This window comes from Oncorhynchus masou, chromosome 8 (assembly GCF_036934945.1).
Source record: "Oncorhynchus masou masou isolate Uvic2021 chromosome 8, UVic_Omas_1.1, whole genome shotgun sequence".
NCBI classification, from domain to species: Eukaryota; Metazoa; Chordata; class Actinopteri; order Salmoniformes; family Salmonidae; genus Oncorhynchus; species Oncorhynchus masou.
In genome coordinates, this window is record NC_088219.1 from 1,057,960 (window position 1) to 1,075,771 (window position 17,812).

The window sequence follows — 17,812 nt, forward strand, 5'->3', positions numbered from 1 at the left end:
TCAGAGCCTTCACAGTCAGCCCACTAACACAGTCAGCCCAACCCAACCTTGAAGCATCACGGCCCAATAAATTACATGGTACAAAACAGGCCTATCAAAAAGCAATTAGTAGCCAAAAAATACAATCTTTCCTGGACAACTTTTTAGCCTTAACATTCTCCTTCAGCAACGAAGGTGTAAATTTGGCCATTTGGAACATAAACTTTATATTTGACAAATTAGCCTCCTTGGCTAATCTAAAGAAGCATAAGAGCAAACCAGAAATAACAGATAATGAAAAATGGTTTGATAATGATTGCAAAAATCTAAGAAAGTAATTGAAAAAGATATGTAATCAAAAACACAGAGAACCAGACAACACAAATATACACCTTTAATATGGGGAAACACTGAACCAATACAAACACACCCTGAGAACAAAAAAGGAACAGCACATCAGAAATCAGCTGGATGGAATTGAGGAATCCATAGAATCAAACCACTTCTGGGAGAATTGGAATACATTAAACAAACAAATACGTGGATAAATCACTTTGCAAACCTCTTCGGCAATATAACAAAGAGCCCAGAACAAAAAGATATACAAGAAAAATTACAAATCCTTGAATCAGCAGTCAAAGACTATCAGAATCCTGTGGATACACCAATACAGTCCGGGTGTCAGGGTGTGACAGATACCCCAATACAGTCCGGGTGTCAGGGTGTGACAGATACCCCAATACAGAAGAAGAATTATTGGAGAAACGATGCACTCTACAACCCAAAAAGGCCTGTGGTGCTGATGGTATTTTAAATGAAATGATCAAATATACAGACCACAAATTCAAATTGGCTATACTCAAACTCTTCAACATTATCCTCACTGCAGGTATTTTCCCTGATATTTTGAACCAGGGATTGATCACACCAATCTATAAAAATGGAGACAAATTTGACCCAAATAATTACAGAGGAATTTGCATTAACAGCAACTTGGGGAAAATTCTCTGCAGTATTATAAATAGCAGACTACATCATTTCCTTGACACAACGTCCTGAGCAGAAGCCAGATTGAATTTCTAAAAAGTTATCGTACAACAGACCACATTTTCAACCTCCAAACTCTAATTGATAAACAAGTAAACCAAAACAAAGGCAAAATCTACTCGTGATTTGTAGATTTCAAGAAAGCATTTGATTCAATTTGGCACGAAGGTCTTTTTTATAAACTAATAGAAAGTGGTATTGGAGGGAAAACGTGATTTTATTAAATCAATGTACACTAAAAACAAATGTGCAGTTAAAATTGGCAACAAGCAAACAGACTTCTTCTCTCGGGGACGGGGAGTGAAACAGGGCTGCCCAATAAGTCCAACACTATTTAACATCTACATTAATGAATTGGCAAAAACATTAGAAGAATCGGCAGCACCTGGTATCACCCACCCTACACAACACTGAAATCAAGTGTCTGCTGTACGCAGATGACCTGGTGCTGCTGTCTCCCACTAAAGAGGGGTTACAGCAGCACCTCGATCGTCTTCACAGGTTCTGTCTGTAACGGCAGATTTCCTCCTCTTCATCTGAACCAAGATGCGGCGTGGTAAGTGTTCATGATGTTTATTTTAAAGACAAACTGAGCACTACAATACAAAAGCAATAATCGTGAACAAACAGAAAAAGTACCGTGTGGCGACAAACACAGACATGGAAACAAACACCCACAAACCAAAAGTGAAACCCAGGCTACCTAAGTATGATTCTCAATCAGAGACAACTAACGACACCTGCCTCTGATTGAGAACCATACTAGGCCGAAACAGAAACCAAACATAGAAACACAAAACATAGACTGCCCACCCCAACTCACGCCCTGACCATACTAAATAAAGACAAAACAAAGGAAAATATAGGTCAGAATGTGACATTACCCCCCTTCAAGGTGCGGACACCGGCCGCAAAACCTGAACCTATAGGGGAGGGTCTGGGTGGGCGTCTGTCCGCGGAGGCAGTTCTGGCGCAGGACGTGGACCCCACTTCACCAAAGTTCTGGTGCGCCTCTTCACCCGCCTCCGTGGCCTCTTTAAAGCGGCGACCCTCGCCACCGACCTTGGACTGGGAACCCTAGACATGGGTCCCGAATGGACGGGGGAATCCAGCAGCGCCGGACAGACGGGAGACTCCAGCAGCTCCGGAGTGAAGGGCGATTCTGGCATTGCCTGGCTGACTGATGGCTCTGGCGGATCCTGGCTGGCGGCTCTGGCAACTCCTGGCTGGCTGGCGGCTCTGGGAGGTCCTGACTGACTGACGGCTCTGGCAGGTCATGGCTGACTGACGGCTCTGGCAGGTCATGGCTGACTGACGGCTCTGGCAGGTCATGGCTGACTGACGGCTCAGGACAGACTTGCGGCTCTAGCAGCTCTGGACAGACGGGAGGCTCTAGCAGCTCTGGACAGACGGGAGGCTCTAGCAGCTCTGGACAGACGGGAGGCTCTAGCAGCACTGGACAGACGGGAGGCTCTAGCAGCTCAGGACAGACGGGAGGCTCTAGCAGCTCAGGACAGACGGGAGGCTCTAGCAGCTCAGGACAGACGGGAGGCTCTAGCAGCTCAGGACAGACGGGAGGCTCTAGCAGCTCAGGACAGACGGGAGGCTCTAGCAGCTCAGGACAGACGGGAGGCTCTAGCAGCTCAGGACAGACGGGAGGCTCTAGCAGCTCAGGACAGACGGGAGGCTCTAGCAGCTCTGGACAGACGGGAGGCTCTAGCAGCTCAGGACAGACGGGAGGCTCTAGCAGCTCAGGACAGACGGGAGGCTCTAGCAGCTCAGGACAGACGGGAGGCTCTAGCAGCTCAGGACAGACGGGAGGCTCTAGCAGCTCAGGACAGACGGGAGGCTCTAGCAGCTCTGGACAGATGGGAGGCTCTAGCAGCTCAGGACAGATGGGAGGCTCTAGCAGCTCAGGACAGATGGGAGGCTCTAGCAGCTCTGGACAGATGGGAGGCTCTAGCTGCTCAGGACAGACGGGAGGCTCTAGCAGCTCTGGACAGACGGGAGGCTCTAGCAGCTCTGGACAGACGGGAGGCTCTAGCAGCTCTGGACAGATGGGAGGCTCTAGCAGCTCAGGACAGATGGGAGGCTCTAGCAGCTCAGGACAGATGGGAGGCTCTAGCAGCTCTGGACAGATGGGAGGCTCTAGCAGCTCTGGACAGATGGGAGGATATAGCAGATCTGGACAGGCGGAAGACCCTGTAGGCAGAAGACGGAGAGACAGCCTGGTGCGGGGGTTGCCACCGGAGGGCTGGTGCGTGGAGGTGGCACTGGATAGACCGGACCGTGCAGGCACACTGGAGCTCTTGAGCACCAAGCCTGCCCAACCTTACCTGGTTGAATGCTCCCGGTAGCCAGGCCAGGGCGGCGAGGTGGAATAGCCCGCACTGGGGTATGCAGGCGAACCGGGGACACCATGCGTAAGGCTGGTGACGCCGGCCCAAGGAGACGCACTGGAGACCAGATGCATAGAGCTGGCTTCAAGGCACCTGGCTCGATGCCCACTCTAGCCCGGCCGATACGATGAGCTGGAATGTACCGCACCGGGCTATGCACCCGCACCGGGGACACCATGCGCTCCACAGCATAACACGGTGCCTGCCCGGTCTCTGTCGCTCTCCGGTAAGCACAGGAAGTTGGCGCAGGTCTCCTACCTGGCTTCGCCATACTCCCTGTGTGCCCTCCCCCCAATACATTTTTGGGGCTGCCTCTCGGGCTTCCTTGCCAGCAGTGCTCCCTCATATCGCTGGTTCCTCTCTCTGGCTGCCTCTGCTCTCCTAGCTGCCTCCACCTGTTCCCATGGGAGTTGATCCCTTCCAGCCAGGAAATCATGATGACAAATATAAATTCTATTTGGACACAGTTCTATTAGAACACACCAAAAACTACACATATTTAGGACTAAATATGACCAAAAGAGGTAGCTTTCACATGGCTGTGAATGAGTTGAGAGACAAAGCAAGAAGAGCATTCTATGCCATTAAAAGGAACATCAAAATAGAAATTCCAATTAGAATCTGGCTCAAAATTGTTCAATCAGTTATAGAACCAATTGCTCTATAGGGCAGTGAAGTATGAGGTCCAATCTCTAACAATGAATTCACCAAATGGGACAAACATCCAATTGAAATACTGCATGCAGAGTTTTGCAAGACTTTATTGCAAGTACAAAGAACAACTCCAAATAAGGCATGTAGAGCAGAATGGGGCCAAAACCCTACTCATTCAGATAGAAGAGCCATCACATTTTACAACCATCTAAAAACAATTGACCCCAAAACATGCCATCACACAGCTCTACAATGTCAAGAGATGAAACAAGAGAAGAGTCCCCTCAGTCAGCTGGTTCTGAGGCTCAGTTCACCAACCCAAACCAACCCCATAGAGACTCAGGAACGTACTCAGCCAGCTGGTTCTGAGGCTCAGTTTACCAACCCAAACCAACCCCATAGAGACTCAGGACAGCACTCAGCCAGCTGGTTCTGAGGCTCAGTTTACCAACCCAAACCAACCCCATAGAGCCCCAGGACAGCACTCAACCAGCTGGTTTTGAGGCTCAGTTCACCAACCCAAACCAACCCCATAGAGCCTCAGGACAGCCAGCTGGTTCTGAGGCTCAGTTCACCAACCCAAACCAACCCCATAGAGCCTCAGGACAGCCAGCTGGTTCTGAGGCTCAGTTCACCAACCCAAACCAACCCCATAGAGCCTCAGGACAGAACTCAGCCAGCTGGTTCTGAGGCTCAGTTCACCAACCCAAACCAACCCCATAGAGCCTCAGGACAGCCAGCTGGTTCTGAGGCTCAGTTCACCAACCCAAACCAACCCCATAGAGCCTCAGGACAGAACTCAGCCAGCTGGTTCTGAGGCTCAGTTCACCAACCCAAACCAACCCCATAGAGCCTCAGGACAGCACTCAGCCAGCTGGTTCTGAGGCTCAGTTCACCAACCCAAACCAACCCCATAGCGCCTCAGGACAGCACTCAGCCAGCTGGTTCTGAGGCTCAGTTCACCAACCCAAACCAACCCCATAGAGCCTCAGGACAGAACTCAGCCAGCTGGTTCTGAGGCTCAGTTCACTAACCCAAACCAACCCCATAGAGCCTCAGGACAGCACTCAGCCAGCTGGTTCTGAGGCTCAGTTCACCAACCCAAACCAACCCCATAGAGCCTCAGGACAGCACTCAGCCAGCTGGTTCTGAGGCTCAGTTCACCAACCCAAACCAACCCCATAGCGCCTCAGGACAGCACTCAGCCAGCTGGTTCTGAGGCTCAGTTCACCAACCCAAACCAACCCCATAGAGCCTCAGGACAGAACTCAGCCAGCTGGTTCTGAGGCTCAGTTCACCAACCCAAACCAACCCCATAGAGCCTCAGGACAGCACTCAGCCAGCTGGTTCTGAGGCTCAGTTCACCAACCCAAACCAACCCCATAGAGACTCAGGACATCACTCAGAAAATCTGGCCCAACCAAATCATCACAAAACAAAAAGAAGAATATATCACCTACTGGAAAGACACCACAAAAAATCTAAGTAAACTTCAATGCTATTTGTCTCTAAACAGACAGTACATGGTGGCAGACTATCTGACCACTGTGACTGATAGAAAACTGAGGAAAACATTGACGAGGTACAGACTCAGTGAGGACAGTCTGGCAATAGATACCTGTCGTCACAGACCAACCTGTCTGCCCAGAGAGGACAGGCTGTGCTCACTCTGCTCCAGGGGAGAGGTAGAGACAGAGCTGCATTTCTTATTACACTGTGACAAATACTCCGACCAAAGAGAATATTTTTTCCCGAAAATTATAATTCAATACAAAGAATTTGAAATGATAAAAGATGAAGAAAAAAATCAAATATTTATTGGGTGAAAAGCCAATATGTACAGTTTTGGCAGCCAAATATGTGTCCTCCTGCCACAACCTGAGGGACAGCCAGTGAAAAGTGCAAAGTAATGTCGATAATATTTCCCATCTTGTTTTGTGTTTCATACCAGGTCATGTGTCTTCTCAGTCAGGATGAGACTGGTCTACTACCAGGTCATGTGTCTTCTCAGTCATGTTGACACTGGTCTACTACCAGGTCATGTGTCTTCTCAGTCAGGATGAGACTGGTCTACTACCAGGTCATGTGTCTTCTCAGTCAGGAAGAGACTGGTCTACTACCAGGTCATGTGTCTCTCAGTCATGTTGACACTGGTCCACTACCATTGCTTTAATGTAGTGTTGTTCTCATTAATATTGTTGTTGTAGTTGTTGTTAATGTTTATCCCATGTCCACTATTATTATTGCTGTTGGTCACACCATTTATTTATATATAAATATATATTTTTCGATATGTATACTTTTACAATGTAAGTAATAATGAACTTGCCATGTCAATTAAGTCAATTGAATTGAAAGAGACAGAGAGAGAGAGACAGAGAGAGAGAGAGACAGAGACAGAGACAGAGAGAGACATACAGAGAGAGACATACAGAGACATACAGAGAGAGACATAGACATACAGAGAGAGACAGAGAGAAACAGAGACAGAGACAGAGACAGAGAGAGACAGAGAGAGACAGAGAGAGACAGAGAGTCACGCCCTGACCTGAGAGAGCCTTTTATGTCTCTATTTTGGTTTGGTCAGGGTGTGATTTGGGTGGGTATTCTATGTTCTGTTTTCTATGTTTCTTTATTTCTATGTTTTGGCTGGGTATGGTTCTCAATCAAGGACAGCTGTCTATCGTTGTCTCTGATTGGGGACCATACTTAGGTAGCCCTTTTCCCCTCCTTTCAGTGTAGTTAGTTGACTTTGTTAGAAGCATTATAGCCGAAGTTCAGCTTCACGGTCTGTAGTGGCTTCCTTTCGCCTTTACCATAGCCACTGCCCAAGCCTGAAGCGGGGTTGTTTGGTACGCATACAGTCCACACTCAAGGTTTGCCAAACGGCCAAACATTCGATGACATCCAGGGATATGGTGCAACAAAAATGTTTATTCTTCTTATATCTAACAAATAAATTATTCTCCAATCAACTTAAAGCAGAGAATACTTGATATGGAAAATACATATTATGACCTGTCTGTTTGTATGTATGTATGTATGGATGGATGTATGGATGTATGGTCAAAAAACTATACCGCTCCCGCATCTAGCAAGGACTCCCCCTCCCGAAGGCCCAACTTCCTGCCTTTATCCTAACACACTTACCACAATACAATGAATAGGCAAGAGGGGGGGACAAAAACTGAGTTACACAAACAACAAATGAATATATCTCAAATCAGGTAAATATAAATCATAATGGTACGTACCTAATATTTCATCATTTACATTAATATTTAATATATTTACACAAATATACATGGAGCTCCATATGTTCAGTCTTTTACGCAAATATGTCCAAATTGGCTCTAACATACCGGCCCCTAATTGTTGACTGCCTGAATGCACAACAATTACTTCATATTCAGACATAGAGCCAATACACAAAACATTCTATACCAGAGCACTATTACAGTTCATAGCTATATACAAATATACAAGGTGCCATGTAGAAAAATAGTCCATAGATCTCAGTCTGAGTTGAAGTGTAAAGGTGTTCAACTTCCAAAAATGTCAAGAGTTTGACGTCCAAAAATGTATGACATCAAAGAATGTAAGAGTACGACATCAAGAATCAGAGGTGCACGTGATTCTAAGATGGAGCACTGTGTGTGTGTGTGTGTGTGTTTCACTCAGTCGCCTCAAGGAGCAGACAGAGTTTATTGATAGGTCTCTGTAAGATATTGGTCTTAGTCTTAACCGTGACATTCCGGACAAGACCTTTGGCCCCTGGCAAGGCCTCCACCACACGCCCCATTAGCCAGGAGTTCCTTGGGGCGGTGTCATCGACGATGACCACGAGGTCACCAGGACTGAAGTTTCTCTTAGTTTTGTTCCACTTGTTCCGCTCCTGCATAAGTGGAAGATACTCCCTGATCCATCTCTTCCAGAAGAGGTCAGTGATATGTTGTACTTGCTTCCATCTCCTTCGTGTGTATAGGTCGCTTCTCTGGAATAGTCCTGGTGGCAGGACTGGCTTAGCTTTCAGATGAAGCAGATGGTTCGGAGTCAGGGGTTCTAAATCATTAGGGTCATTTGTTACAGTAGTGATTGGTCTGTCGTTCATAATCGCCTCAACTTCACACAAGGCGGTCTGCAAAGCCTCATCATCCAGTACTTGCTCTTTAAGGACTGAATAGAGGATCTTTTTCACCAGTCGGATCAACCTCTCCCATGGTGGGCTCCAGAGGGAGGGTTGAATGACCATGTCACTCCTTCCTTCAGTAATTCATTTTGAATCTTGCTGTGATCCAGCTCTTTCATAGCTTCTTCTAGCTCTCTGTGTGTTCCAACAAAGTTGGTGCCATTGTCTGTTCTGATACTTGTTACTGGGCCCCTTCGACAGATGAACCTGCGCAGGGCATTGATGCAGGAATCAGTATCCAGATAACTAGCAACTTCTAGATGGACAGCTCGACTCACAAGGCAAGTAAAGATCACACCATACCGCTTCACATGAACGCGGCCTCGCTTCACCTCTATGGGGCCGAAGTAATCTATGCCCACATGGGTGAAAGGCGGGAAAACAGGTGACACCCGATCTTCTGGAAGGTCGGCCATCTTCTGTTCTCCAGCTCTAGCTTGCATCCGCCTGCAAAAGACACAGCTCTTAAGGATCTTCCTTGCTAAAGAGTTGGCACAGGGTATCCAATATCGCTGGCGAAGTCTAGAAAGCATGTGACCTCTCCCAGAGTGGCCAACCTGCTCATGGATATGGAGTAAGATCAGTCTAGAGATGTAGGAGTCTTTTGGAAGGATCATAGGATTCTTTAGTTCCGTAGGCATAGCAGCTTTGCTTAACCTTCCTCCTACTCTCAGAATGCCATTGTCAACAATTGGATCAAGCTTACAGATTGAGCCACTTCTCTTGGCACATTGTTTTCCTTTCACAACTAGTGCAATTTCTTGTTTAAAGTGCTGTCGTTGTTCAAATCGGATGATGACCTTTTCTGCTTCATCTAGGTCATCCACAGACAGACTTTCTTTTCCAAACGTCAGTTTGAACTTGTCAATTTGTTCCTTCAGTGAGTTTGTCAGACCCTGATCTGGATCAGTTTGAGAGAGAATTTTCCTTTTCTGGCTTAACTGTAGAAGACGTTTCTTCAGTTTCAGCATCCAGGCAACTGCTTTCTTCAAGCTGTTCCATGTTGAATAGTACTCAATCAGTTTGCTGGTTGGACTCTTTTCTTCCACACTTGTACTGTTTACGATTACGTCTTCCCTCACCTCTGGATCATCCGGAGGGATGGAGTTAAGCTCCTCGGGGACTTTCGGCCATTGAGTTTCTGGTTTCTCCAGGAATTCTGGTCCATTGCGCCATCTCTTTGAGTTCAGGAACATTTCAACATGTAATCCTCTTGAGGCATCATCGGCTGGGTTGTGTTTGGAGTTCAAATACCTCCACTGTTTTGCTTTCGATAGGTCACGGATCATAGCAACCCTATTAGCCACAAAGGTATGGAATCTTTTGGTATCATTGCGGATGTATTTTAGCACAGACTGGCTGTCAGTCCAAAAAGTTGACTCCTCAAGTTCAATCTGGAGCTCCAACCTTAACATCCTGTCCACTCGCTGCTGCCAATGTTGCTGCAGCAAGTTCCAGTCTGGGGATTGTCATCTGCTTGAGTGGAGTCACCCTTGATTTCCCCAGTATGAATGCAATGTGAACCTTTTCCGTACCGTTTGTGAACCTGAGGTAGCTTGCCGTGCCATAACCTTGTTCACTTGCATCACCGAAGTGATGCAGCTGTGCCGTCATGACTTGACCAAAGTTCTCAGGCTTCATACACCTGTCTATCTGGAATCTGGAGAGCTGGTCCAGCTCTGAGAGCCATCTCTGCCATGAAATAGAGTGTTCTTCAGGGATGACTTCGTCCCATCCACACTTTAGCTTGCAGAGCACTTGAAGAATTTGCTTTGCCTTTAATACAAATGGGGCGAGGAAACCTAATGGATCATAAATAGAGCTGACAGTTGAGAGAATACCTCTTCTTGTAAGGGGTCTGTTCTTGACAGTGACTCTGAAGGTAAACGCATCACTTTCAATGTTCCATCGGATTCCAAGTGCTCTTTCAACAGGCAGCTTTTCTCTGTCCAGGTCCAATTCCTTTATCTGCTTGGCTATGTGTTCATCAGGGATAGAAGCCAGCACAGTGCGGCTGTTGCTGACCCACTTGGTCAATTTGAACCCACCCTGAGAGCACACAACCCTGAGGTTTTTTGTGAGGGCTATGGCTTGTTCTTCTGTGGCCACTGACTTGAGGCAGTCATCACCATAGAAGTTGGACTTGACTGTTTGGATCACCTCTTCATTGTACCTCTCACAGTTGTCTTCTGCAGTCTTTTGCAGTGCAAAGTTTGCACAACTTGGAGAGGATATAGCACCGAAAAGATGAACCTTCATTCTGTACTCCTCCAATCTTTTGTTAGTATCACCGTCCGGCCACCATAGGAATCGCAGGAAGTCTAAGTAATCTTCATGGACACGTACTTGATGGAACATTCCTTCGATGTCTGCCATCATGGCAATGTGCTCTTGCCGAAATCTTAGCAAGACTCCTATAAGCGTGTTTGCCAGGTCAGGGCCTTGAAGGAGTTCACTGTTAAGAGATGTACCTTTATAGGATGATGAACAGTCAAACACTACTCGTATCGTTCCTTTGCGCTTATGGTGAACGCCGTGGTGTGGTATATACCATACCTTGCCTTTCTCTCTGAGGAGCTGTTCTTGTGGTACCTTCTCGGCGTAACCTTTTGTTATCATCTCTTCCATGAAGCCTTTGTACTCTGCAGCGTAACCTTTGTCCTTCTTGAACTTCCTGATAATATTTAGAGCCCGCTGCTTTGCCATGTCTCGATTGTTTGGCAGGACTACATCTTTTTTGCGAAAGGGCAACGGTAAGTAGTAGTGATGGTCTTTGAGGGTTATGGAGCTTGATACGATCTCCATAAACCTACGATCCTCAGCTGACATCTCACTTTTCTCTTCATACCCTCTCTCAGGGAAGTCATGGTTGTACTGATTTACAAGAAGAACCCCCAGGTCGGCCATTGAGATACGATTGGCCATCACCGTAGGATGCCCAGATTCTTCTGCCATGGTACAATTGTTAAGAGGACCGTTCATCACCCATCCAAAGAGGGTTTTCACTGCATACGGTCCGTTGCCTTGACTATTTATGATTTTCCAGGGTTCCATTGCCTTTGGAGCATTTACGCCAATCAGGAGTTCGACGTCGGCGTCAATTTCCTTCAACTGAACCTCTTTCAGGTATGGCCACCTTTTGAGATCTTTCTGAGTGGGAATATTTTCTCTTGTCACTGGGATCGTATTTTGGGTGTAGACCTTTGGTAATGCAAGAAATGTGTCACCTTCCACATTGCCAATCTCTACTTGAACTGGCACAATCGCAAGTGCACAATCTGTACCGGCCCCGGTATCTTCACCAGCTTCCAGTGAAACAAGAGCACTGCTGACAGTCTCCTCCCGCTTTTAGTATGGGTGATGAACGGTCCTCTTAACAATTGTACCATGGCAGAAGAATCTGGGCATCCTACGGTGATGGCCAATCGTATCTCAATGGCCGACCTGGGGGTTCTTCTTGTAAATCAGTACAACCATGACTTCCCTGAGAGAGGGTATGAAGAGAAAAGTGAGATGTCAGCTGAGGATCGTAGGTTTATGGAGATCGTATCAAGCTCCATAACCCTCAAAGACCATCACTACTACTTACCGTTGCCCTTTCGCAAAAGATGTAGTCCTGCCAAACAATCGAGACATGGCAAAGCAGCGGGCTCTAAATATTATCAGGAAGTTCAAGAAGGACAAAGGTTACGCTGCAGAGTACAAAGGCTTCATGGAAGAGATGATAACAAAAGGTTACGCCGAGAAGGTACCACAAGAACAGCTCCTCAGAGAGAAAGGCAAGGTATGGTACATACCACACCACGGCGTTCACCATAAGCGCAAAGGAACGATACGAGTAGTGTTTGACTGTTCATCATCCTATAAAGGTACATCTCTTAACAGTGAACTCCTTCAAGGCCCTGACCTGGCAAACACGCTTATAGGAGTCTTGCTAAGATTTCGGCAAGAGCACATTGCCATGATGGCAGACATCGAAGGAATGTTCCATCAAGTACGTGTCCATGAAGATTACTTAGACTTCCTGCGATTCCTATGGTGGCCGGACGGTGATACTAACAAAAGATTGGAGGAGTACAGAATGAAGGTTCATCTTTTCGGTGCTATATCCTCTCCAAGTTGTGCAAACTTTGCACTGCAAAAGACTGCAGAAGACAACTGTGAGAGGTACAATGAAGAGGTGATCCAAACAGTCAAGTCCAACTTCTATGGTGATGACTGCCTCAAGTCAGTGGCCACAGAAGAACAAGCCATAGCCCTCACAAAAACCTCAGGGTTGTGTGCTCTCAGGGTGGGTTCAAATTGACCAAGTGGGTCAGCAACAGCCGCACTGTGCTGGCTTCTATCCCTGATGAACACATAGCCAAGCAGATAAAGGAATTGGACCTGGACAGAGAAAAGCTGCCTGTTGAAAGAGCACTTGGAATCCGATGGAATATTGAAAGTGATGCGTTTACCTTCAGAGTCACTGTCAAGAACAGACCCCTTACAAGAAGAGGTATTCTCTCAACTGTCAGCTCTATTTATGATCCATTAGGTTTCCTCGCCCCATTTGTATTAAAGGCAAAGCAAATTCTTCAAGTGCTCTGCAAGCTAAAGTGTGGATGGGACGAAGTCATCCCTGAAGAACACTCTATTTCATGGCAGAGATGGCTCTCAGAGCTGGACCAGCTCTCCAGATTCCAGATAGACAGGTGTATGAAGCCTGAGAACTTTGGTCAAGTCATGACGGCACAGCTGCATCACTTCGGTGATGCAAGTGAACAAGGTTATGGCACGGCAAGCTACCTCAGGTTCACAAACGGTACGGAAAAGGTTCACATTGCATTCATACTGGGGAAATCAAGGGTGACTCCACTCAAGCAGATGACAATCCCCAGACTGGAACTTGCTGCAGCAACATTGGCAGCGAGTGGACAGGATGTTAAGGTTGGAGCTCCAGATTGAACTTGAGGAGTCAACTTTTGGACTGACAGCCAGTCTGTGCTAAAATACATCCGCAATGATACCAAAAGATTCCATACCTTTGTGGCTAATAGGGTTGCTATGATCCGTGACCTATCGAAAGCAAAACAGTGGAGGTATTTGAACTCCAAACACAACCCAGCCGATGATGCCTCAAGAGGATTACATGTTGAAATGTTCCTGAACTCAAAGAGATGGCGCAATGGACCAGAATTCCTGGAGAAACCAGAAACTCAATGGCCGAAAGTCCCCGAGGAGCTTAACTCCATCCCTCCGGATGATCCAGAGGTGAGGGAAGACGTAATCGTAAACAGTACAAGTGTGGAAGAAAAGAGTCCAACCAGCAAACTGATTGAGTACTATTCAACATGGAACAGCTTGAAGAAAGCAGTTGCCTGGATGCTGAAACTGAAGAAACGTCTTCTACAGTTAAGCCAGAAAAGGAAAATTCTCTCTCAAACTGATCCAGATCAGGGTCTGACAAACTCACTGAAGGAACAAATTGACAAGTTCAAACTGACGTTTGGAAAAGAAAGTCTGTCTGTGGATGACCTAGATGAAGCAGAAAAGGTCATCATCCGATTTGAACAACGACAGCACTTTAAACAAGAAATTGCACTAGTTGTGAAAGGAAAACAATGTGCCAAGAGAAGTGGCTCAATCTGTAAGCTTGATCCAATTGTTGACAATGGCATTCTGAGAGTAGGAGGAAGGTTAAGCAAAGCTGCTATGCCTACGGAACTAAAGAATCCTATGATACTTCCAAAAGACTCCTACATCTCTAGACTGATCTTACTCCATATCCATGAGCAGGTTGGCCACTCTGGGAGAGGTCACATGCTTTCTAGACTTCGCCAGCGATATTGGATACCCTGTGCCAACTCTTTAGCAAGGAAGATCCTTAAGAGCTGTGTCTTTTGCAGGCGGATGCAAGTTAGAGCTGGTCACAGAGGAGGAACACGAACAGGAGAGCATTAACTATTATCAACCAAGAATGAGAACTTATGAACATTTCCTGAAAGAGGTGGAAATATGGAAAAAAACTGAAATTGAGCCACAAACGCTCATTGAACCACATGACAGCATTTCCAATGTGTCAAAAACATCAAGTAAAACAAAGTGTTCTAAGACTGCTTCCTCAGTGTCCTCTGCACGCCTAAAAGCTGAAGCAGAACGAGCAGCTCTACTAGCTCGCCAAGCATCATTACAGGACAAGCATGCATTGGAACTGGAGAAAGCTCAACTGGAACAACAGAAAGCTCAACTGGAACAACAGAAAGCTCAACTGAATGTTAGGATGGAAAAAATGGCACTGGAAACGGACATAGCAGCATATAATGCCAAACTGAAGGTCCTGCAAGATTCATGTTTGTATGTATGTATGTATGGATGGATGTATGGTCAAAAAACTATACCGCTCCCGCATCTAGCAAGGACTCCCCCTCCCGAAGGCCCAACTTCCTGCCTTTATCCTAACACACTTACCACAATACAATGAATAGGCAAGAGGGGGGGACAAAAACTGAGTTACACAAACAACAAATGAATATATCTCAAATCAGGTAAATATAAATCATAATGGTACGTACCTAATATTTCATCATTTACATTAATATTTAATATATTTACACAAATACATGGAGCTCCATATGTTCAGTCTTTTACGCAAATATGTCCAAATTGGCTCTAACACGGTCGTTTTGTTGGCTACGTTTTCGATAAATGACGAGAATATGTACGCTCACCAAGCTGCACATTGATCCTCTTCTTATGGCGCCGTGACAGAACTACCCACCACCAAAGGACCAAGCAGCGTGGTCAGGAGAGGCAGCCCCCAAAAAAACTTGGGGGGCACACAAGACCGAGGATGGAACAAGAGCCAGTCGGGGTGAACTTGGAGTGGAGTGAAGAGAGTGAAGCTGAGACAGTGAAGGAGTTGCAGGGGAGATTGGAGGAGAGAGCTATGAGAGAGTGTTAGAGGAATTTAATTCCTATATGTTTGTTAACCAATTAAATTATAACAAAGCAAAACCCTTTGTCCGTTTCTTGGAATTTATAAGGCTCTTATTTGCACAAAATAGACAAAGATCAGTCTCAAAACGAATCAATAGCGTTTATTCTCGAGAGCTCTGGTCATAATACCATGTACATTGGTTTATATACCTCACATTTCGTCATAAATGCCCCTCCTCCTCTCAGATACAATTGTAATATAGTTCACAAGCATTCTCACATTGTTTAACAGGTGGCAGACAATCTACTACAAGCCCAAGGTCTCTCCCCCCCCCTGGGTGGGGACAGAATGTCCTGTAAGGAACACAGTATTCCAGCTGGTCTGACGATAGCTCCATTCGTTTCTAACAAGGAACAGAAAGTCCTTGTTCAAATTATAATTTTATAACTTTTTCTCCCCAATTTCGTGGTATCCAATTGTTAGTAGCACTATTTTGTCTCATCGCTACAACTCGTACAGGTTCGGGAGAGACGAAGGCTGAAAGTCATGTGTCCTCCGATACACAACCCAACCAAGCCGCACTGCTTCTTAACACAACCCAACCAAGCCGCACTGCTTCTTAACACAACCCAACCAAGCCGCACTGCTTCTTAACACAGCACCAACCAAGCCGCACTGCTTCTTAACACAGCACCAACCAAGCCGCACTGCTTCTTAACACAGCACCAACCAAGCCACACTGCTTCTCAACACAGCACCAACCAAGCCTCACTGCTTCTTAACACAGCACCAACCAAGCCTCACTGCTTCTTAACACAGCACCAACCAAGCCACACTGCTTCTTAACACAGCACCAACCAAGCCACACTGCTTCTTAACACAGCACCAACCAAGCCACACTGCTTCTTAACACAGCACCAACCAAGCCACACTGCTTCTTAACACAGCACCAACCAAGCCACACTGCTTCTTAACACAGCACCAACCAGGCCACACTGCTTCTTAACACAGCACCAACCAAGCCACACTGCTTCTTAACACAGCACCAACCAAGCCACACTGCTTCTTAACACAGCACCAACCAAGCCACACTGCTTCTTAACACAGCACCAACCAAGCCACACTGCTTCTTAACACAGCACCAACCAAGCCACACTGCTTAACACAGCACCAACCAAGCCACACTGCTTCTTAACACAGCACCAACCAAGCCACACTGCTTCTTAACACAGCACCAACCAAGCCACACTGCTTCTTAACACAGTACCAACCAAGCCGCACTGCTTCTTAACACAGCGCACATCCAACCCGGAAGCCAGCCTCACCAATGTGTCGGAGGAAACACCTAGCGACCTGGTTAGCGCGCACTGCGCCCGGCCTGCCACAGGAGTCGCTGGTGCGCGATGAGACAAGGATTTCCCTACCGGGCCAAACCCTCCCGAACCCGGACAACAGCTAGGCCAATTATGCGGCGCCTCCCGGTCGTGGCCGGTTACGACAGAGCACTGGGCGCGAACCCAGAGTCCCTGGTGGCACAGCTGGCGCGGCCCCCTTGTTCTAATTCTTGACTAAAACTACGCACCTTATATTCAGTATTATGATTATAAGATGATATAAGATGATAAGATTCATACATTCATACAGTAACAGTAGTATTCTGTTTAGTTATAACTCTAAGCTAAATGTATACATAATTTAGTCATTATTCATAAAAATCCCATAACAGAGAGCTGCTGTGTTGGTGCATGAGGCATGACGCCCTACGGAGTGTGTCCTCGGTTTAGTGTCCCCTGAGTCTCCATACTGAGGTGCGTGCTTGCCGTCTGGTGAAGCGCGGAGAGTCCTACGCTGGCTCTACGCACGGTTTCCCCCGTTCGCCAGGAGAATCCTGTGCGGCCTGTTCCAGCTCCCCATACGTGCCGGGCTAAAGTGGGCATGCAGCCAAGAGGAGCAGTGTAAGTGCTAAGCACCAGATCTCCTGTGCTCCCCCCTGCCGGTTCATCCTGTGCCTCCTCCACGAACCAGTCTTCCCAGCCTGGTGAGTCCGGTGCCTGCTCCACGGGCCTGTCCGGGGCCCGCAACGAGGTTGCCAAGTCCGGCGCCCGCAACGAGGGTCCCCAGCCCGGGGTCGCAGCGAGGGTCCCCACACCAGAGGCGCTACCAAAGTGAGGTGAGCCAGAGGTGGAGCGGGGTCTACGTCCCGCACCAGAGCCACTACTGGAGCGGCAGGGTAGCCTAGTGGTTAGAGCGTTGGACTAGTAACCAAAAGGTTGCAAGGTCAAATCCCCGAGCTGACAAGGTACAAATCTGTCATTCTGCCCCTGAACAGGCAGTTAACCCACTGTTCCTAGGCCGTCATTGAAAATAAGAATTTGTTCTTAACTGACTTGCCTTGTAAAATAAAGGTAAAATTAAAAAAAAATAAACGCAGACAGATGCCCACCCGGACCCTCCCTTATAGGTTCAGGTTTTGCGGCCGGAGTCCACACCTTTGGGCGGGGGGTACTGTCTATTTTGGTTTGGTCAGGGTGTGATTTGGGTGGGTATTCTATGTTCTGTTTTCTATGTTTCTTTATTTCTATGTTTTGGCTGGGTATGGTTCTCAATCAGGGACAGCTGTCTATC

The 17,812-nt window shown here is 47.0% G+C and overlaps 1 pseudogene; it reads right to left on the reverse strand.

Moving 5' to 3' along the window:
- The window catches only part of LOC135543983 (large neutral amino acids transporter small subunit 4-like), a 57,325-nt pseudogene that overhangs the window by 26,166 nt on the left and 13,347 nt on the right, over positions 1-17,812 (reverse strand).